This window comes from Lygodium microphyllum, chromosome 3 (genome assembly GCF_053477565.2).
Source record: "Lygodium microphyllum isolate KBCC chromosome 3, Lygodium_microphyllum_v1.1.10, whole genome shotgun sequence".
NCBI lineage: Eukaryota > Viridiplantae > Streptophyta > Polypodiopsida > Schizaeales > Lygodiaceae > Lygodium > Lygodium microphyllum.
In genome coordinates this window covers 145,276,781-145,299,639 of record NC_141137.1, presented here as the reverse complement: position 1 = coordinate 145,299,639, position 22,859 = coordinate 145,276,781, and the positions used below count along the sequence as shown (strand labels likewise).

The 22,859-nt window shown below is 42.8% G+C and overlaps 1 protein-coding gene across 6 annotated transcripts in view; it reads right to left on the bottom strand.

The window, feature by feature from the left end:
• The window catches only part of VPS34 (vacuolar protein sorting 34), a 111,573-nt gene extending 94,779 nt beyond the window's left edge, over positions 1-16,794 (bottom strand). For 5 of the 6 annotated variants that reach the window (XR_015690357.1, XM_087674851.1, XM_087674850.1 and 2 more), the window contains exons 1-4: positions 16,636-16,794; positions 16,435-16,520; positions 16,192-16,262; positions 15,929-15,998 (exon numbers count right to left, since the gene is read on the bottom strand). The gene's annotated coding sequence lies outside the window, so the exon portion shown is untranslated. Of the gene's footprint in view, positions 1-15,853; positions 15,902-15,928; positions 15,999-16,191; positions 16,263-16,434; positions 16,521-16,635 lie in introns of those variants that run through there. The other variant, XM_087674848.1, reaches the window with a different exon arrangement.
• Positions 16,795-22,859: the final 6,065 nt, after the last annotated feature.

Here is a 22,859-nt window from a genome sequence, read left to right as displayed (position 1 = left end):
TTTGTCAATATTTTTGACATGGTATCAAAGCAAGAGGTGCTCAGTGAGCCAAAGATCCTCTGCATTGAAGAAAGCAAAGATAGGTTGCAGATTCGGCATCATCTACCAATTTCCCCCTTCATTTCCAATGCATCACTAGGAGACAGAGCTACCCTTCTCTTCCTCTCCCACCCTCCCTTTTACAAGTTGACACTCCAATGCTATGACTTCTCCACAAGTAGATGGACATACCACTAGGTGCTCTGTGGGAGCTTTCACTCAACCGCCAAGACCCACGGACCGCTTATCGTTTCAAGCGTTCCAAGCCGAGCACTAATGGCTACCTCTCACATAACCGACGCGCCATCCATATCTACGGGTGTAGTGAGCTTACCTCCGTGCCATTCGAGTTACCTCCTCTCCCGCACACTCCGGTAGCTCCACGATCCAAGTGCAAGCTTCAAGCAAGCTCGATCCTCCCGCTCCAAGCTCCAAGCTCCATTGCCGCGAGCAAGACAAGAGAAGAGAAGAGAAGAGAAGAAGAGACGAGAAGATGGAGAGCTTCTCCTCCTCGGTCCCTCACCCTCACACACTCACTCCCTCACACTCTCACACTCCCTCTCTCAAGCACAAGCTCAAGCAAGCAAGAACAAGAAGAAGAAGAAGAAGAGGAGAGCTACTTTTGGCCACACACAAGAATGAGCTTCTCATTCACTTTTCAACTTTATATACAAAACCCTAAATCCCTTTTGGGCGGTCATCCCCTTTTCCCCTTTTTTACATGGCCGGCCATAGCCTAGGCCCTTCTGTCTTCCTAGCTTCCGTTCCACCGCCCGTCTACATTTACAAATTGCACGGGTGAGAGCCCAGCGCTCTTTGAATTAAACCATGATGCGCTTGCGCTCTTTTACAAAAGTTTTGACTTGCGCTTTTCCTTGTACACCTTTCTCCCTTATTTAGGACTCTTCTCCTTGTGCGTCTTTGTCTTCCATTTCTCTTTGCCTTGGCCTTTGTCTTTGTCTTCTGCTTTAGCTTTTCCGGATTTTCCACCTTCGTTCGTTTGAGGGTTAACATTACCCCCCTCCTAGACGAGTGCCAGTCCCATGGCACTCACCGTCATAGGTAGCAAGCTGTAGCATGCACCGAAGATGTGGGTGACAAGGACGCCTGTGGTTTCCGTGGAGGAGTGTTGGTGGTGGTGTGAAAGCAAGTCCTGGGGGCCTATTGCTGGCCAAGGTGGCTGGTGGAAGGTTGTTGGAGTTGGCGGTAGGGCTATTCTGTGTTGGGGATTGCATTGATGGCCAGCACAAGTGTTGGTTTGTTGGGGATTCTGCACATGACGATTCGTTGCGGGCTTGTCGGATTGGAAGGGGTGAGCATTCAGAGTTGGGTGTTGATGAAGAGCATACGACGCTTTCGTTGGAGTCTTCATCACCTGCAATTGGAAAACCTCTCATGTGATCTCTCCTTAAGGGGTAGTGCTAGTCTTCTTATCGTGCACAAGACATATTTCGATTAGTTTGGGAGACAGGTCGAACTCTGAGCAAGCTGAGAGTATTGTCCTGCACTTGAGGACCCAAACTGTGTAGATACTTCGGTGCATATATTATGTGAGTGCTCGTGCATACTTAGATATTACGTAGTTAGAAGACTGTCGGCCTAGTTCCTTGTATAGCAATGGGTTAGTGAAGCAAGGGGCTAAGTTGATGGAAAAATTTGTCGATGAAGACGGGGAGTACACTTGAAGATTGCTTGAGACATCATTATGGTCTTGTCAAGGCAATGTAGCATAATTGAGCTTCTTGATGTCTTAGCTTTTGGTAGCTAGTGGCTACTTGTAGTGCTTGAAAAGTATGGTGTACTTTTCCATTGTCTTTCATGCCTTGCTTACCACTGTTGATTGTAATGGCATTGAGATGGAGTGCAAAAGAATTGGGCAGGTGGTTCAGGGTGACAGGTCTAACCATAGGCGAGGCGAGCTCCCTAGGTATGTCCTGCCCTTGATGTACCCTGAACAATTGTGGGGGATGTACAAAGAACTAGGGAATTAGGGACGAAGCCAGCCGACCAAGGTCACTGGGCGTACCCAATTTGAGGACCCCTAGGTGTGGTGCTATGATCGTGTGTGCTTTTTTTTTTCTTTTTTCTTTTTCTTTCTTTCTTTCTTTCTTTCTTTTTGTTTCTTTTCTTTTTTTCTTTTTTCTTTTTTTTTGTGGAAAAAGTGAATACAATCAATGCCATACATTGAGACTGTTAGCCTTTCATTTGGATTGAGAAATGTTGGGATTCAAAGGCTATGAAGAATTGATATTACAGAGATGATTGTGTCACCAGCCTTGATGCTAGAGGAACTATTATTGAGATGAAGAGATACACTTGAGATTTTGAAAACCTCTCTGTAACATGTGAGACATCGAACAATTGAGGTAGCACTTGGAGTGAGCTGTGCATGGACAAGGGCAGAGCATCTTGCGAATTGAATCCTGGATGATGAAGAGACGATCGCCCTTGTTGAGAGCGTGGCTCCTGCCCAAACATAGAGTTTGGCCAAGAAGGAAGAGGTAATCTTTGGCCATGCTCAATTGCAATATGTGCTTTTTCTGCAGAGGTGTCCTTGGGTTGTCATCCAGTGGCGTTTCCGTCATGGCTTTTGTTTCTTGGTATTCCTGTCACTTCCTCCATAATGGTTCTTTGTGGGGTTGGTGGTCTTGTGGTGACTTTGATATTAAACGCTTCTAGACATTGACCTGTGTCATTCTGCATCAACTTGTCACTTCGTGAGAGTACATGCTCGCTTGCGTTAAGTACATCGGACCAATGCAATCATGTTAAGACATAATTTTTCAGAATGCTATGATGCCTATTGGGATGCCTATTTCATTGCTTGTTAAGGTCACATACATTAACGAGGGGTAACGGGAATGTGTACAAGTGGGGATCTTGCCCCTTTACTCATCAAAAAACAAAATGTTCTGGCATGCTGACTTGTCGAGCTACTTGTACATCATAGGGGTTTAGTCGATAGGTACGAGGCGGGGTGAGTCCGGTTGGCTAGACGACCGGGGCGGTGCTAGTGCGGGGCTCCCGTGGGGCTAGGCAGGGAACATGTCGGCCGGGACATGAATGGTGTAGTCCCGAGCCGCTACCATTTCCAAAATGTCTTTAAACAATTCATTAAATTCTGCCCTATCCCTGGTTGCATTGTCACTTCGTGAGCACCTGGTGCCTGAGCGTGTGTTGGGGGTCTGTGCAATTGGCGTTGCCACATTTTGTGTGCCTCCGTGAGCGTCCGCTCCCCTGACCTGCGGATTCTTCGGCCTTCGTCCGCAGCGGTGTCGCTTGGGGCCGCGTTTCTTGGCGTACCTTTTAAGAGTGGGCACGTAGCGCACCGGCGGAGGGGCGTGTGCTGCATATTCCCATCGGCTGTGGAGAGTATCCTTGCAAGCTAGCTGCCCTTGGTTCTCCATGTTTTCCTCGCGGGGGGCCTGTAAGATGCGAATCAAGGATTAGGATTTGTTACATGATAAGACCATTCATATGTAAGGGATTATAGTGCAGGTTATCAAGCGCATAGGACGAGAAGGGAGGGGTAGGGCATGCAGTGCTTGTTGTAGAGGGATGGCCCCCATGATACATAAGATCTTGACTCATGCCGAGTTACATTTGTTGGCGGTCATGAATTTAGGCAGGACTCAGCCTTGGAAGGATAGATCGTGAAGGGAAGAAGGTGTCTAGAAAAAGGGGCTGCACCCTGTCTACACCATCAGAGTTGTTGGTCAAGGCTTTCTATGGCGGTAATGTGGGCTGCATGCCCTTCACTTGGAGGTGGGGATGGTCACACGGCTTTTAAATGCGTGATGAGAGGAGGACTTGAGGAGCTTAGCCTGACAGACCCAACTCTTCTCCCTGCGCTTGACTATCATTGCTTGTGTGTGTTGATATTGTTTATACACGGTGACACACAATTCAGTGTTTATTTATATACATATTTATGAATCCATGTCACTTCACGAGGATAAGAACCAATTGTAGAACTTGGGATTGTACTGGAGCGTGGCACACGCATCTAGTATTCGTGGCAGCTTACTTAATACCGATAGATATTTTGCCACATCGAGTAGCATGGAACCTTGTCCGAGTCTACTAGCTATATGTAACTCCTCCTCAGTAAGAACCTTATCAAACAGAGCGTTCTCTTGGCTAGTTCCAGCTAAGTCCATACCCCGAATGGCAGTCAGCACTCGAAGGGAAGTTGGTGCCACATAGGTTGGGTCTCTTTGAGACCGCCATTTGTCCAATCGCTCCTCTGAGACTGTCATGATCTGAGCCCCTAGTTCGGCCATTGCAACGCGGTTCTCACATCAACGCTGTTCAAATTGACTTCGGCCCTTTGTTAGTCGCTTTAGTTGCTCTATGTCTATGAGATTCAGTCGGCAGAGCACTTCATTGAACGTGACAGTTAAGCGCAGTTCGTCGGCTTCCTCGTCAGAGATGAGTCGCATGCGTTCATACAGGAGCCTGTCATAGTGCTCGTTAAGATGTTCCTGCTCTTCCCAAGATAAAGGGAAGGGCAAGTAATCTCCAAGCTGCTCCTTGGGGATTGTGCCCATGTCCGCAAGGATGTAAACGCGTGCGAACACTATGAGCTTAGCGTCCAACTCAGTTAAGCATTCTGTGACACTTCTATATTCAACAAAGGCTTGCTCGGTTGCCATCTCATGCAAGGTTCTAGGAGTTTCCTTAGGCTTTAGCATAGCTGGGGGCTCAAGCCTAGATGAGCAAGATTGGTCAATGCTAGGATTGCTTAGGCTCTTGGGGTTTCCATGTTTCTCCTGAGGCTTCGCTATTGCGTCATGGTTCTCCTTGGATGTGACTGGTATAGGTTTGTCACCCTGTTGTGACAGCGTTATATCCACTCTTGATTGGTCAATGCAAATTCTGTTGTCGGTGGATTGAGTGTTGAAAGAAGCCGTTGATGGCAACGACTGCTTTGATTTTTCAGAGCACACGGATGTGTCTGAGGTTTCACCGCTATTAGGAGAGGCATCAGTGGGCTCATTGGTGGATGGACTCGATGCTTTATTCATCAGCTCTCCAGCGCTCTTGGTCTCAACGTTCTTGGGGTCCACAACTACCTGTAGCTGCTGTTGTTTTCAATGTTTTCTCCTCTTTTTCTTGGTCAGCGCAGGTGCATCCAATGGTTCAGGACCTTGGGCTAGGTCGACCGCTAATGTGCTTGGTTGGGCCTTAGCATTTCCCTTCTCTAGTGTGTTCTCATGGGACTTAGTCGTGGCCTGCGAAATAGCCTTGTCAGGTTGAGTGGTTCGATGCGCCACCTCCTTGACCACATCTTTGAGAGGTTTCTCCTCAAGCCTAGGCTTTAGGTGCTTAGGAAGGGCTGGAGTTGTTAGTGAAGTTGGTTGTGACGCCTCCTCCACATGTAAACTACTAGGGACACGTTCCGCAAGGGGTCTTGTCACGGACAAGGGCTGTGACTGCTGTGATCCCTGATTTGAAGTAGTAGCAGCTAGTTCAATGGACTTGCTACTATTGGTGGATTGCGGTGTCAAGTCCTTAGAGCAATTGGAAGTGGTCGTGTCTTTTGGTTCCCTTAGAGCATTCACTTGCGTAGATCGAGTATCTGTTGATCTAGCCACGGTGGATTGCACAGGCACATCCTTAGGTTGAGAGCTAAGGGTGGTGTCGTATCCTGCCTCTTGGACATTTGGAAGTTCTGATGTAGGTAGAGATTGGGATCGAGTAGCCGCACTTGACGAGTATTGTGCTTCCCGTGTCCGTTTAGGTGAAGAGGATGTGGGAGATTTGGGACTCCCACGTGGGCTTGGCACTAACTGGAGAATTTGCTCGTGATTGTTAGACGATTCTATCATTAGCTTTGTTAAGCAATCAACCTTATCATGCGCAATGTTGTGCATGTGGTGCTTATTATCCTCTTGGAAAGTCAAAGGCTCCTTGGGCACTAGTGGACCTAGTGTACGCTCGACAGTTACCTCTGATATCTGCTTGCTAAGCACGCTAGACTGAGGATCCACTTTTTGATAGGTCATGTTTGGTTTCTTGACTTCAGTCGTGTGGGGCTCAATCACTCCCATATTTTTGGTTCGAGACTTGGATTTTCGTTTAGGTTTCCTCCTACGCCTCTTTGCTTTTGACATAATTTGGGCGTCTGACAGAGGTGGTTTAGCAGGGGGTTTTGGTACCCAAATCCATCGGTTGCCTGCATAATACCCTTGAGCACGAAGCAACGCCTTGGATATCCATCGTGGCGTTGTGCTAGCTCTCCATCGATGCCTTCGCCTATAAGGCTTGGGCTTCTTTCGTGGTCTTCTACGATATTTGTGAGTCCAAACCCTATCCTTGACCTTGTCTCCTAACCTTTTTGTCTCAAGTATGGCCTCACTCACTGGTTCTCTCCGTTCAACCTGTGCTTATATCAACTCTTTCAACAACTCCTTGCTCTCATTACTAGGCTTGCTTGGTATGTCAGAATGCTCCTTTCCCTTCCCTCGAGGTTTGGTGAGGTCACCCTTGCTAAAAGTCGTAATTATCCTCACACCTGGTAGTGTTAGGTGTATCCTCTGTGCTATATAGTCAGCTTCACACTTCATTGCCTTTTTGAAGGGCCTTCCTAGGAGAATTTCCTTTCCACAATTCTCGCTATTTGGAGGAACATAGAACAGGACTGGCAAGCTTTCTGTTTCAATAGTTACAAGGATTCTGCACTTCCCTAGAAATACTTGTGGGTGTTCCCCCTAAGGGTTAAGAGTTGCATCAGTCGGTTTGAGCTCTAGTTGACCTAGTAGAGTCCATGCTTCGTAAGTCAAGATATTGAAATCTGCTCCTTCATCTGCGGTGAGTTAAGCCTTCTGACAAATGCCCTTGAGTCCCCAACTGTACGGCCAGATGTGGATTCTCCACTGGTGCCTTGGATCGTCAGTGTAGTGCTATTCAAGGAGCATCTATCGTCAGGACTGTCATATCTAGTCATTCTCGCTATTGTAGCTTGATGTTGTTGCTTTCCGCTTTGACTAGATGCAGTCCGAATGCAACACATATGTGTTTTTGCAGTGTGGTCTTTTCGCCCTTGTTGGTTAGATGGGCCCATTGAGGTTCTAGGGTCTCTGTTTGTCTCTATTCGGGTATGGGCTTTTGGCTGCTCTTTTGCAAGTGAGAATCCATGCTCGTGTAGAGCCATTACTTCACTAGGGTCCAATTTGGAAGACTTGTCACGGTGCGCGTTTTCTCTCCAACCTACTCGGGGGAGATACGGAGGGGGCAGAGCCCCCTCTGCGGGGGTCCGGGGGGGGCAGTCCCCCCCCGGCCCACAGGGCCGTTACGGTAAAAGCCATGCACAATTTGGAGGACCGTTTATAGCCAAATTTTGAACTATGTGCTCTAAATTTTAGCCCAGTGACGGATCTGTGATGTGCATTTAACTCTATGTAGCCTTTGGGGTCAATTTCAGGGTTTAGATGCGTCAAAATTTGTGTTCTAGACACCTGTCCGATTTTGGCAGTTTTTTGTCCGATTCTTAGATGTTCAATTTTCAGGAGTCCGATTATCAGAATCGGACGTCCGATTTTGGGTTGGTCCGATCGGCCCAGTAGTCCGATTTTGGTCACGTCCGATTCTAGAAGTCGGATCAAAAAAGTGGTCCGATTTTCAAAGTGGTCCGATTCTAGGAATCGAATCGGACAGGGTGGTCCGATTCTGGACTAGTCCGAGTGGTCCGATCGGACTGGTTGGTCCGAGTGGTCCGAGTGTCCAAGTCGGACGGGTTGGTCCGATCGGACGGCAGTCCGAGTGTCCGAGTCCGAGCATCCGAGTGGTCCGATTTCCAAAATCGGACGTCCGATTCTGGGAATCGGACACTGAGTCGAGTGTCCGAGTCCACCAGCCCGAATGCACTTTCGAGCACAAATTCGTCCAAAATCTTAAGGTACTGCTTATTGTAAGCTACAAGATTCCATAGGAATGATGCTGGAGTGATGGGGAAGAGATCTATATACCTGGGATAGCCAATAAACTCCAAAATGCAAATCAGCAAACGAATCAAACCCTCATGCCTGTAGAAACCCTGATGCTTGTTTTTCTTCTTTTTCTTTGTTTTTTCCTACCCTAATGTATCCAAATCACAAAGTAAATACCTACGCTACTTCATTCCACAGCATAAATCTCAAGAAAGCAAAAAGCCTACTTGCCAAGGAGATCGAATACCATCTTCAACCCCCTCCCTTCCTACCTATCTTAAGCACCGGTTTGGGGAAACCCTTACTTTGATGCTCGATTCAAAGCGCGCAAGCGCTCAAGGCTTGAATCCGTTAGTCCCGGCAACGGAACCAAAATATGGGAGCTTTCACTCGACCGCCAAGACCCACGGACCGCTTATCGTTTCAAGCGTTCTAAGCCGAGCACTAATGGCTACCTCTCACATAACCGACGCGCCATCCATATCTACGGGTGTAGTGAGCTTACCTCCATGCCGTTCGAGTTACCTCCTCTCCCGCACACTCTGGTAGCTCCATGATCCAAGTGCAAGCTTCAAGTAAGCTCGATCCTCCCGCTCCAAGCTCCAAGCTCCATTGCCGTGAGCAAGACAAGAGAAGAGAAGAGAAGAGAAGAAGAGACGAGAAGATGGAGAGCTTCTCCTCCTCGGTCCCTCATCCTCACACACTCACTCCCTCACACTCTCACACTCCCTCTCTCAAGCACAAGCTCAAGCAAGCAAGAACAAGAAGAAGAAGAAGAAAATGAGAGCTACTTTTGGCCACACACAAGAATGAGCTTCTCATTCACTTTTCAACTTTATATACAAAACCCTAAATCCCTTTTGGGCGGTCATCCCCTTTTTCCCTTTTTTACATGGCCGGCCGTAGCCTAGGCCCTTTTTCCCATTGTCCTTCTATCTTCCTAGCTTCCGTTCCAACGCCCCTCTACATTTGCAAATTGCACGGGTGAGAGCCCGGCGCTCTTTGAATTAAACCATGATGCACTTGCGCTCTTTTACAAAAGTTTTGACTTGCGCTTTTCCTTGTGCGCCTTTCTCCCTTATTTAGGACTCTTCTCCTTGTGCGTCTTTGTCTTCCATTTCTCTTTGCCTTGGCCTTTGTCTTTGTCTTCTGCTTTAGCTTTTCCGGATTTTCCACCTTCGTTCATTTGAGGGTTAACATGCTCCTCTTCCAATATACCGGAACCCACCGATACTTGCTGACATGGACCTTTGCTCCCTACACCCCCGAAGTATATACATCTACCCTCACGAACTTGTTGCTCCACCTCTCCCTTCTGGGCCACAAATTTTATTCTACATCGGCTTTCAGCTTTTTATGCTCAAGGCAATACGACGAATCCAATGCATACTAAGCCCTTTTGAGCCCCAAGAGGATCAATTGGTACCATGGCCTCCTCACAACCACCAAAATGCACTACAGAGGTTGCTTCTATTACTTCTAGGGTTTCAAGAATGCCATATCAACAACCCGCAGTTCTACAATCTGCTTCACCGAGAGAGAGCGATTGTTCGATACCGTCCATTACTTCAGCTCTGCAATCCACTCCATTAATAGATAGTGACTATTGCCCACCCTTGGCAATAGTCACTACTTTGGTTCTGCAATCCACTCCATTAATAGATAGTGACTATTGTCCGCTCCATTAATAGATAGTGACTATTGTCCACCCTCAACTACTCAAGTTCGAGAGGCCACTTCTGGGAGTTCTTCGCCATCTTCGACACCCCAGATATTCTTCTTTAGCACCACGGACGGAACTTCCTTCGTCATCCGATGATACAAAATCCATGATCCATGAGTTTTTAGCTTCCCTCTCTCTCATAGAGGGGGATTCAGAGAGGGATGTATTATTTTTTCCCTCAAAGGGGACTTCTACATCTTCGGCTTCAGAGGACACCCCTACACCTCCACCCTTAAGGGGGGCACCTACTCATCATGAAGTTCATCACCCACCATTTACTCTTTGGGGATGGTTGTCCTCGAGTAGTCGTTTCTCCTATTGATACCCAAGATCTTCACGTACCGCCGCCTAGATTGGGACCTTGAAGGTTCAGCCACAACTTGGTGACGAGGCCTTCAATTCCTTCCAACATGGAGTTGCGGAGCTACTAGCTTCTCTCCCACGGTGGAGTTAAGTTCTACAATTTATCCCATCTACAGTTCCTTACTACAGGTTCCCTTTCATGTGGAAATCTTGGATCTTCAAGATCTTATGTATCTTCGTATCTCTCTATCCCTTTTTGGGCCTAAGAGTGGGTGTTGAGAAACCACTTCTTCAATTTACATGCTTCATTTAGGGTTTCGCACTAATAGCCCCAAAAAGGGCTGGTGTTCGCATTTTGGCCACTTCTTCAATGGGCACCCACGCAATGGTGCGCCACCCTAGACAACTTATGCCTATAAATAGACAGTCACTTCATTCATTCTTCACCACCACCAACAGCCACCTCAATCATTCTCCACCCCTCTCCCTCCGTCACTCCTACACTCTTCCCTCTTCACTCCACTGCTACCCATACCCCTATTGGAGCACATTGCAGTTCATGATCACCCTTTCTCTTCTCCTTTAAGCACCCTGTTCCCTCATCATTAGGTCTGCATTTAAAGGTCTTCTATAGTAGCTAGTGACCTTCTTTCCTTGATGGCAACATGTCTTCCTCACCAAGTAGGATCAATCTGCTTGTGTTTTGGATCTTCTCCACCTACCAATAGTCTCCACCTGATAGCATTAGCATCTACCTTGCCTTTTACACAGACGAGTCCCCTATAGTCTACATTTGCTATCCAAGCAATTTGTGTAATATTACCATTGCAACACAAGGTAATGGATGAAGCACATGCATCTCCATATGCTAGACATAGGGGTATTCTATCCACTACTCAAGCATTGGAAAGATATTTCTTTTGGCCCGCTCTTAGAGTTGACATTGAAAGATATGTCCGCGAGTGCAAGATATACCAAAAAGTAAACTATGACTAGCATAAACCACTTGGTCTACTGAAGCCATTACCTATTCCCAATGAGCCTTGGGAAAGTATAGCCATGGACTTTATCATGGAGCTTCCTCGCACACAAGTAAACAACAATGCAATTTGGACTATCATTAATAGATTCAGTAAAAGCGAGCTCACTTTATACCTGTACGAAAGACAATCAAAGCCGATCATATGGCTAAGCTATTCATTGCTCATATTTTCAAGCATCATGGCATGCCTAAGTCCATTATAAGTGATCGAGATCCCCGCATGACCAACCTCTTTTGGCAAGCTCTCTTCGAGAACCTCGGGACTCAGTTAAAGTTTTCATCCTCTTATCATCCTCAAACGGATGGATAGAGTAAAAGTGCTAATTCTACTGTTCTGGACCTTTTGAAATCCTATGTCTCTGATAATCAAAGAGAATGGAAAAAGTATTTGCCTTTAGTAGAGTTTACATACAATAATACGATGCACTCTAGTACTGATAAGGCACCCTTTGAGATCATCTATGGTAAGCCTCATTTACCACCCATTCTTCTTACGAAAGATAAGATCTTTGCAGCAGATGAGTTTGTTAGAGACATTGATACAGCTTTCACTCAAGTAAAAGCTGCTATCTAAAGGACACAAGAGAAGCATAAACGTGAAGCTGATAAGCATCATCGTAAGTTAGATCTCAAATTGGGACAGGATGTTCTTCTTAAGTTTGAGAAGGCTCGCTTAAAGAAGCAGAAAGGTCAAAAGGGTAAAGTGATTAAGCTTTCTAATCGCTATTATGGCCCTTTCAAGATCACAGATAAGATAAACGATGTGACTTTTTGTTTAAATCTATGAAGTCATTGGAACATTTATAATGCTTTCCATATAAGTTTGCTACGTCCCTATATTGGAGAACCCCCAATAGAACCAATCAAGGAAGATTTACCCGACATAGAAGAAACAAAAGAGTTCCTTGTGCCTGAAAGAATTTTACGCCATCAAGACAATACTCTCAGATTAGATAAGGTATTACGGAAGTATCTGATTAAGTTTAAGAATTATCCCCCATTAGACACTCAATTTATGACTAAGAGAGAACTACAAGACTTTCCAGATCTTCTTAAGGACTATGTATCCCCTCTACAGTTGAGGTCAACTATTAAGAAGCCAAAGGAATGTCACTAAATTGATTGTTTATTACGCATTCTCTATTTAGTAAATTTATATCAATAAACTAATGACTCACTTTTCTTTAAGTGTTGATGATGATCTAGCATGGCCATGAAACCATTTAGAGACCAGTATTGCTAGTGCATTACTTAATGGGGTGATCAGAGCACTGTGACGGGGATATCTAGTACAGACAGTATAAGCTATGAAGGGAGAAGGAAGTGTCTGCCAAGTGTAAGAGTGTACACAAGAACCAAGGAGTTACACATAAATGAAGATGGATTGAGTTCTAAGAAGAGAAAGTGCATTAGCATTATGTATATGTATTTATGTGTGCATCCGGGGACCCCTAGGAACATTTACTTGTGTGTAATGAGCATTGCATTCATTTGGGGTCATCCTCTCCCTTACAAGTCAAGGTTTAAGATCTTTTCTCTCTTAATGAATTAAGAAGAGAAGTAATTCTTTCACTAAGAAAAACGAGAGAGGTAATTCTCTCACTAAGAAAGACAAGACATGATTCTCTAGAAGTGAGGAGAGAAGTGATTTTCTCTTTCTAAGGTCTAAGATGACACAAGCTTTTGTGGGAAGTCAATCTTAAGATTGAGGCCCAAAGCAATCTAATGAACTCTCCTTATCTATGGCTCAAGGTAGTTGCATGGACCATAAGTTAAGAGTAGAGTTTAAAAAGATGCTTTTCTTAAAATAGGCATGGTGAATCCATTTTTAAAATATCTCGCGATAGAAAGCCGATCTCTAAAAAGGGCCCGCAAAGGTTATCGGAAACAGTGAGATCTACAACTTTCATGTTGAACGTTTTTCCATCCAAGTAACACACACAGAGATATTTCGAAATTGGTGATGTAGACTAGGTCCTCGAACAACCACATCTTGCATGAAGATCAACCTTTCCAATCTTGGCACTCTAGTCTCTCTACAAGAAGAGAAGCTCTTAAAGCCTATAAAATAGGCGGTTCTCCTTGGGTGTGAGAGAGGTGAAGAAAGCATCACTTTGTGTGCATGATGCAAGAGAAGGAGAGAAGGCAATTCGAAACTCACAAAGTGCTGCGGAAACTCTACTGAAATCAAGTTCCAAGAGGAGATCCCTACACATATTGTGTAGGAGAGAAGGTGCAAGTGCTATGGAAGCTCTGCTGAAATCAAGCTTCAAGAGATCTGCTATGGAAGCTCTGCTGAAATCAAGCTCCAAGAGATCCCTACACATATTAAGGAGAGACTCAAGAAGGATCAAAAGGTGCTAACTTCCAAGCTATGCAAGTGTTAGCCGGTTGTATACCGTGTAAGGAACCATGATCTTGTTCCCAAGATCTACAAGTAAGAACTAGTTTATGTGTAACGGAGGAGCTTGCTCCTTGTCAATAATATAACTCTCTCTCTCTCTCTCTCTCTCTCTCTCTCTCTCTCTCTCTCTACATCTTTCTTTTCTCGCATCTGTTCTCTCTCTGTGCCAGCATAATATTCACCATATATCTTTTAAGTATATAAGAAAGTCGAGCGTGTATCTCGGATCTTATAACACACTAGTCAAAAGAGACCAATAGCTTTCGTGACTTCTCTCCAGAAGTCATGTCCCAGTAAGATCGATGACCCGATGGAACCTACTTGTCATAGTCATATATTGATTTTCATTCCCTATGGACTTTGCTCCATCTTGTCTTGCATTGCTTGCCGCTTCTATGGACAAACATCAAGCATTTTTCAGCCACAAACTCCCATCTACGGCCAATCGTTCAAATATGAGCCAGCAACTATCCATTTTGCAACATGTCATCCAAGTCTACTTTTGTCGAAATCAAGACCAAGGTCTCCTTGGCATCCTAAGGGTCGATATTGGCACCCTGCGTGTCATCTATAGGAGATTGGCTATCACTTCCTATCCTACCAAAAGGTGGAATCTCATTATGATCAACCTACTCCGAGGTGAAAATGTGCACTCCTGAGCATGATCTATACTTTTGAATGCATTAAAACAATCTGTCTCAATGCCCTCCCCTACTTGACAACCAAGGCTACACTGGGGATTGGATGGACACATTGCATGCCATATCCAACCACCTAGCAGCAAGCTTGTGGACGGGAGAAAATCATGCACCGTACTTGGCCCCATTGCAAGATTCAATGCAAAAGCTTACTGGAGCTGGAACTACTAGCCTCCACTGTGATTGGACACCTCGGGTCCTCGATGGCACGGCGAAGAGAAAGTCGCATCAATAGACGGTGGCACTAAACGACCCAGTTGAGGAATGGTAGGAGAAAAGTATTGGGTGGAATGTTTGACGTGGCAGCCAAGAAAGTGGTGGAAGGACCTCTCCATGGCCTCGGTGGAGTTATAAGGGGACATGCTGTTGGAAAGGGAGGAGGACCAAAACCAAAACCAAATGGTTGAACGGCATAGAGAGGCAAGTTGCTACAATGAGCAACAGGCCTTCCTAGAGTGTTATGAAGGCTCAATGCTAAGCAAAAGGGAGAGGCAATAGTGTGTTCTTCGAGTTGAGACAATGGCACAAAAGAGTCATCCAACCCCTCAGCCTCATCATTTTGAGACCATTCTTGAGAGGACATGCTGTCATCACAACGGGCTACCAAATAGCACAACACCAAACAGTTCCATACATTGAACAATTCATTTGCGACAAGTTGAAAAACGCAATGTTCTGTGACTAATTCATGATGTATGTTTATGCGAGGATTTACAAGGTATGAAATTGCATACTAGACATGGCATCATCGTCTACTTATGTTTCAATGGCAACAAACAGCAGTGGATTAATTTCCAGATTATGGAGATCAACAACCATGTAAATACTCTGAACCATAAAACAGTGACATGGACAGCACATGCAACGGCGCAATTATAGAGGTTAGAGCAAACAAATCAAATATTCCACCTTGGTGCAGTAAAAAAAACAGCAATCCCATACAATTTTAAAGCATCTAAACCTTCTAAGGATTGTGGCATAAATTCATGACCACAGACAGTAATCAAAAACACGCATATTAGTGAATAATGTTATGACAGCCCTATGAACCCTGGCATGAATGTGAAGATGCCAAAAGTAACATCAGCATTTACCCTATCATTGACTGCAACAAGCATATATCTTCTGATTATTTTTTATGCACATTGAATTCAATGGTATGAAATCGATATTTTCTGCTACCACCATCAACAAATACGAAAACGAAATCACAAACATGTTTCAGCAAACATTTATACCATTTTTAGAAATACAGAATCGGAAAGAAAAATAGAGAACATTTATACCGCCTTGGGAAGAAACCTTGCCAGGAAGTATTCTTGTATGGATGGTCATATAAGAAGCCTTTTGCTTTAAGAAGAACAAATTGATGAACAGACATGTTATGATGCATATCAAAATTTAATTTAGTTTCAATACATTGGGACATATGCACCGCAGGAATTTGATCACATTGTTCAATGCTCCTCCAAAAAGGCCCGTGTCTCAGTCACAACCAAGAACTTTATTACATGCATAACTGAAAATTCAGATTTTATGTGCTGGCAGTTTTACCAAGTTAGACAAATATACAAAGCTACAGCATGCATGGAGCTATCTCTGCAACGGTGCAATTCCAAATTCAATGACGTGCCATGTTTGCAGTGAAATCTAGGAACTGGGATAAACATGCTGTGCATCCAAATAGTGCATCCAATTGATAGACATGATTACTTGGAAATGGTTATTGAAATCGGCATAAACATGCTGTGCATCCAAATAGTGCATCCAATTGGTAGACATGATTACTTGGAAATGGTTATTGAAATCGGCCCAATGCAATTCCGATATTTGTGCTACGATTTAATCGGAAAGATGCCTGCCAAGAAAATGTCAATGTTAGCACTAGGGAGTACACTGCAATAAAGAAATTCTGAGGAACTTAGGCATGCTGACGAGCTCACCACAGGAAGTCACATAGAAGCAAGGTAATAGGATTATAGTTGATCAAGGAAATTGAGAAACTCTAACCTCTATCTAAGTGTCATATGAATAGGCAAAAGCCATCTTACCAGCTAGAACTAATCAGCAACAGAAAACAATCGACTTGGCAACTCAGCACAACATATCCAACTTACAAGAACTGCAGATTCAAAAAGCAGAAATCAGCACCAACAGCAACGCTTTCAGAATACAATCATTGAGTCGCACAAACTGGATTGCAGCATTTGTCCCTTTTAGCACAAAGAATCAGCATTCATCGAATTGTAGGAACACGTGCATATTCTCAAACCGTGTGATGAAAACCATGTTACCTTGCTCCTGTGTGTCTAGTCCCTGCTGCTGGTCGATTTGATACCTCGCACTGAAGCCCTGGCGAATGGTGCAGACAGGGGGTTCGCTGCAAGTCAGAATCAGAAGACAGGTTAAAGGGAGAAGCAAAGGTGCGACGTAAGGCTGATGCTCGACAGCACAAATGCTGACGGACGAAATTTGCAGCAAGACGGAATACTTACCGGGCCAAAATTGTCTAATAGAAAAAAAGGTACAATGTAACCTCGACTTCATCTCGACTTGTCTTGCCGGTACTTCGTCTCAACAATGTGGTAATGAACCATGATGGGGAATAGAGAGCTTGCTCGTCGGTCGCTTTTGAAGTACATGTATTTCATAAGGGTGTCATCTTGACGAGTATAGATAAAAATGGCAAGTCAAATATAATATAGCAGCCTAGGTAGTAAGTACTTTTGAAGTTTAAACATGCCCATGGCCTGCTGTCTGCAAGTTGCCAGTGTCCAAGGCCGAGGGACATTGCCCCATTGCCTAGTGCCTTCATGCCAAATTCCAATGGCCACCTCTTCTCAGAATGAATTTTGATTTTCTTAGATTCTTGGATTTTACTCTCTTGGTTTTTGCAACAGCATTATCCTGGTTTGTAGGGTTGAGGTACATGGTACACCCATGCATGGTGAGACTCAAGAGGCAAATTACACTAGAGGCTAGAGCAATGAGAGTGGCAACTGACCATTGACTACCCGTGGGCCATCCGACGTCACTATCTCTGGATCAAGCGACTCTTGATTGATAAAAGGTATGTTTATTCCAAACTAAGTTCACATTCAATCATACATATTGCAATGTAATAGAGTCCTAGAAGAAATGGTGACTCTCGATCCATGTTTGGACTCTCAAGTTCTTGCATTCCTGTAGGCTATTATCAGCAAGTTTGAGTAGGTACTCGGTACTAGGTAGACCGTAGTAGCCTGCAAGCTACATGTATTAGGCATATATCTGGACCAATTTAGAGATTCTGACTCATCACTCACTTGCTAGTCCCAAGAACTAGCATCTAGCCTCCTATAGGCAAGCTATAGGCTATGAGAGAAGTAGTAAGGCAGGGCAAAGCAACTTGACAATCTCAATGCCGCATTGCCAAGTTCTAGGCTCCAACTAGACTAAATAATGGAGCGTAATACTAATGAGCAAGCTATTAGAGAAGCAGTAAGTGCCAAGGCGGCCTATAGGGTGAAGCAACTTGAATCTCAGCAACCATTAGAGATCGATGAGCAGGCGCAACAAGGCAGCCTACAGGGTGAAGCAATTTGAATCTCAATAGCAACCATTAGAGATTGATGAGTAGGCTATTAGAGAAGCAGCAAGGCAGCTTGCAAGGTGAAGCAACTCGAATCTTGATGCATCATCCCACATTCTAGCTAGATGCCCTCTTGCTCCTCCATAAATGGCGCATGATACTCCTTAGCCATTAAAGATGATTGCAATGAATCTATCACATAGATCTATTACAATTTACATCGATTGCAAATTGTAATGGCCAAGGACTATAGAGTACTCTTCCTATACGAGTCACTACGTAGGCATTGAGTTCCTTTTAGCGATATCTAGTTAGTTGTTGGAAATGCAGATTGTGTCATTGCTAGAATCTCCATGTTTCTCAATGATGTTGTGGATGAGAGTACAGGTAGAGGACTTGAGATGCATTTGATAGTATATGGTACTTATTTTGCAAGCAAAGGCATGGGGGTTAAGCAATCAAGTCTTATGGGTTAAGCAAAGGCATGGGGGTTAAGCAATCAAGTCTTATGGATATTATGACATTGAGACAGATGGAACAAGAAAGGCCATCTATGATGCTTTGATGCACTTTCTTAATGCAAGAGGCCTATGTAAGCAAATAATGATTAGCTTAGGAATAGATGGGGCATCATGTATGGTTGGACATGAGATAAGGGTTGTTGGCTGCTTAGAAAAGACTTGCCAAATTTAATAGCAATGCATTGTATTGCACATCGAGAAGCTTTGGCTATTGGAGATGCTTGCAAATTGTTTCCTGAGCTTCTCTTTCTAGAGAAGCTAGCAAACAAAGTGAAATTATGAATCAATAACTCATCTAAAAGAAACGATGAATTGATGTCTCTTTTAGAGATTATACAATTAGATGCACGTCAGCCATTACAAATCCATGCAATTAGATGGCTTTCACACGGACGAGTCATGGAAAGACTTGTCGCCTTAATGCCTCCTGTCTTGATGACTTGGAAAAATGAAAAGTTGATGGATACTTAGACATACTTATTGAAGTTATTGGAATGCTCTAAAAAAGGATACTTAGACATGATTGATAAGGATGGCTATATACATAGACATACATTGATATGTAGACGGCTTCCTAAAGGTAAAGGTAAAGACAATGCATCTAGTAGGAAGAAAAAGGATGTTGAAAAGTAAGATACTCCAATGACAAGGCCACGCATTGATGGTACTTTGAAATTCTACATGCAACTTGCAATGGACTATGTGCTTTGCTTGATAGATGGTCTAAATGCTCATTTTCTAGATCTTCCACTCTTTAATGCTGTAAAGCTTTTTAGCCCATGCGTTTATGCCCTTGATGATGAAATTAGAGAGAAGCATGCTAAGAGATGGCTTGATAAGTTGGTACAACATCTTCAACCATGTGAGGAAGGAGAAGAACCATCGCATCCCTTGGTTGATAGAAAAGCTTGTGAATGAGAGTTGTTTATGTTCACAAAGGCTCTTCACTTAAATTGTGAAGGGTTTACAATGGAAGAAGCATGGAGAGCATTTTCATCAATGAAAGAATGGTACGAAGGCTTTCCTAATATGATGAAGTTGTGGCAAGCTACTCTTGTTATTCCAACAAGCACCGTGACATGTGAAAGAGGTTTCTTATGACAAAATGTGATTACATCAATGTCTATCAAAAATTTGGATGCTCGAATGCATGTTGCACTTACAGGACCAAAGCTAGATGATGTGGAATGGAATTGAGTTTTTGAGATTTGGCAAGATGCTAAAGAACACTAGATATATGATGTTTGAGTAATGCAAGATGTATGATGTTGGATATCTTCATTCTTTAGTGAGTCTTTTTCCTTTTGTGTTTTCCTCATGGTGTATCAAAGTGGCTGATTATCTTAGATATTTTGAGAATCTAAACCTTAAGTAATAGTTGCAATCACCTACAACAGTTTAAGAGCTTGACTTTTTAAGTGATTCAAATGCCTAGATCCATGTATACCTTTGCACATATAATTGCAATTTGCATCAATTTATCCTAAAATGTTTAAAAAAGTGAATTTTAAAGAGGAAAATTTTTCCCCACGTCATGACGGGTGAAATGAAGGGCAAAGATGGGTTCAGAACATCTTCTAAAATACTCATGAAGGGCATCCTTAAACATCAAAAAGCAGGCTTGGATCATAGGGTGCTTTTCCTTAATGATTGTGTGACAATCAGCTTAATGGCATGTCAAAGGTTGTAGAAGTGGTTTTGGGCTAAACAAATAAAATCAAAGAATGTGTCCTCAAAATCGGGTTTCAACTTGTCATTTCTCATGCTCAACTTGCTTATTTTGTCTTCTTAAGCGATAATGATGAGGGATAGACTACTTTTCTTTCTGATTGTTGGTGCCAATTAGCTTCATATCATATCAAAAGATTGTAGAAATGGTTTTGGGACAAACAAACAAAATCAAAGAATTTGTCCCCCAAAATTGTGTTTCTTATGAGCTATTAAGAATCCTTAAGCTTGGATTTTGAATAGTTGGTGTATAAAGGATAGCCATTGCATTTGTTTCTTTCTTGTTCCTTTCTGAAAACAAATTTTTTTAATCATGTTGTAAATGCTAAACATGATAATTCGTTTCTCTCTTGTTCCTTTTTGAAAATGAAAATTCTTAATCATGTTGTAAATGCTAAAAATGATAATATGAAGTTTAGAATTTCTTGTGATGGCACATACTTACACAATACTTAGGTGCACTAATATTCATCACTTAAAACAACCAATTTGTTGCAACATGTTAGTCTTTTCTCTCCTTTAAATTTCTCATTTCTCTTTTCCATCCTTTTGTTTGTTCTCTATTTAGTGCTTAAAGTATGTGCATGCCCTCTTTTGGTTATATTGCGGTTCTAATGATACTAAGTTAGGGAGCTCATTTGTCATCTCTTAAGCTTGTACTTCATGTGACATTTTGTAACTAGAATTTCAAGAATTCTCAAGATTGCCCGTAGCAATGTTAGGGTGTGGATTTCTTGTAATCCTTTTAGCTTTGATGGTTTTTGCACTCTTCAATTAACTACTAGGCAACTCTTCCAATAGACTTTGTATTTTTTATCAATAGACTAGGTTTTGCAACTTATGGAACAATAATTATTGAGATGGATTTAGGTATGAATTGTTGCACCATCTCCTTCAATTTTTTATTTTTCTTTCTTAGCAAATCTTCCTATTTCTTCATCAAAGCCTTAGTGTGTGATTTCTTTGTCTAATACCTATGCAAGTGTAGAACCTATTAATAGGCCACTACTGAGTGCAAGCTCCACCAATCAACACAAACCATCAAAAGCCTAAGAAGGCTTACTTTAGATATACTCCACTTTTATAGGATATCGTTTCTAAAGCTAAAGCTCTAGCTATTCTCTTATGCTTCAAATTGGTAGGAACATTCAGGCTTTGTCATTTGTCACTTTTTTGTGGACTATTATTCCTTGCATGTGTGAGGAGTTAGTCACTACCTCATAATTCAAAGCAAGACCTCTCCTCAATGGAAAGCTCTAGCCTTAATATATTCATGGAGAAGTTTATTGGCCAAGGGCACTTGGTCCACCCAAGTTACTTTTCTATAAAGTATTGAAAGTGGTAAGTGAGTATATGGATTCCCAATTGGAAGGAAAAATATCATTAGGCCTTACCCCTAATTGGCCTTCACCACAATACACTCATGCCAAAGGGATTGTAAAATACAATTAACTATAACTAAATAAAACATTTGGTCTTAAGACCAAAAACTAATAACTATATCTCAAAGTAGAATTTTGTGGTCCAAAATATGAACATAAGGATTCACTAGTGGAACATGTCAACCAAATGAAGATTCTATTGGCCCAATTAAATGGGATGGCATGTTATTGGCCAATTTTCCCAAAGAATCCCAAAGAATAACAAATCAACCAAGGATACTTCATAAAACATGGAGAATGTAACTCTTTGACCATTGGCTTTTGCCCAATATTTGAGTGAAGTAGCCATTGAATCCATGGTTTAATCTTGTACTAATAAGCACGGGTTAATGTTATTTCAAACTCAACATGATATATTCTCGAGGGATGTGTTAAAGAAATGAGGTAGAATACAAAACATTATGATCTAAATCTATTAAACCATAGTCCATGGCATGGTCATGAAGATTAGGTGTAGTTATGTAGTGTGGTTGGTATAGATAGACTATAGCCCTAGTTTGATAAGGCATTGTAAAGGAAAAGGTGGAGTGATCTAAGAGAATATACCACTATTTTAGGGATACATATATGATGGAGGTTTCCTATTGAGGTTTTTTATGATGCCATAATCTATGGTACATGCATCTATTTAAAGAGGCTAAACTTAACAGAGATCATGTTCTATGTTGCCTATGTAGTATTGCTTAGTATATCTATTGGTCATGAAGATTAGATGTAGTTATGAAATGGTTGGTATTGATAGAATAGCCCTAGTTTGAGAAGGGATTGTAAAGGAGATGGAGTGATCAAAGAGAATACACCACTATTTTAGGGATACATCCATGACCAAGGTTTCCCCTTGAGGGTTTTATGATGCCATAACTTATGGTACAATGGGGATCATGTTTTGTGTTGCCTATTCGATATTTCTTAGTCTATCTATTTCTCATGAATATGAAGTAGTTGACAAGAACACTTATGAGATCTTCATGTTTGAGACTCCTTTAGCTCCTAAATTGGGATCAATTTTAATTTTGTTGAGTTAGCTGTAATGGAGCTTCTGTGTAGAGATGTAGGTTGAGAGAAAGAGAGAGAGAGAAGAGATAGAGACACCCGATATGTGATACTGAAGAGTGTACCTCAGTAATGTTTTAGATAGGTATATGTACTATGTACAACCTGGCCCTTATGGGTGGACACAGGCACTGCCCTTTATCCCAACAACCTCCCCCCTTAAGGCAATGTGCCCAAAGGTAGAGGAAAAGAATTAGCTAAGTTTAAGTATGTACAAAGCTGAAAAGACTATACCTATCCAATACCCATCATCTACCAACAATGGGCAAACCTCTCTACTAGAAGACTCTTTGTGAGAAGGTCTGCATGGTTATCATCAGTGTGCACCTTGACCAGTTCAATGCTCTTGCTGTCAAGTACCTCTCTGATGAAATGATACTTCACCTGTATGTGTTTTGTCTTTG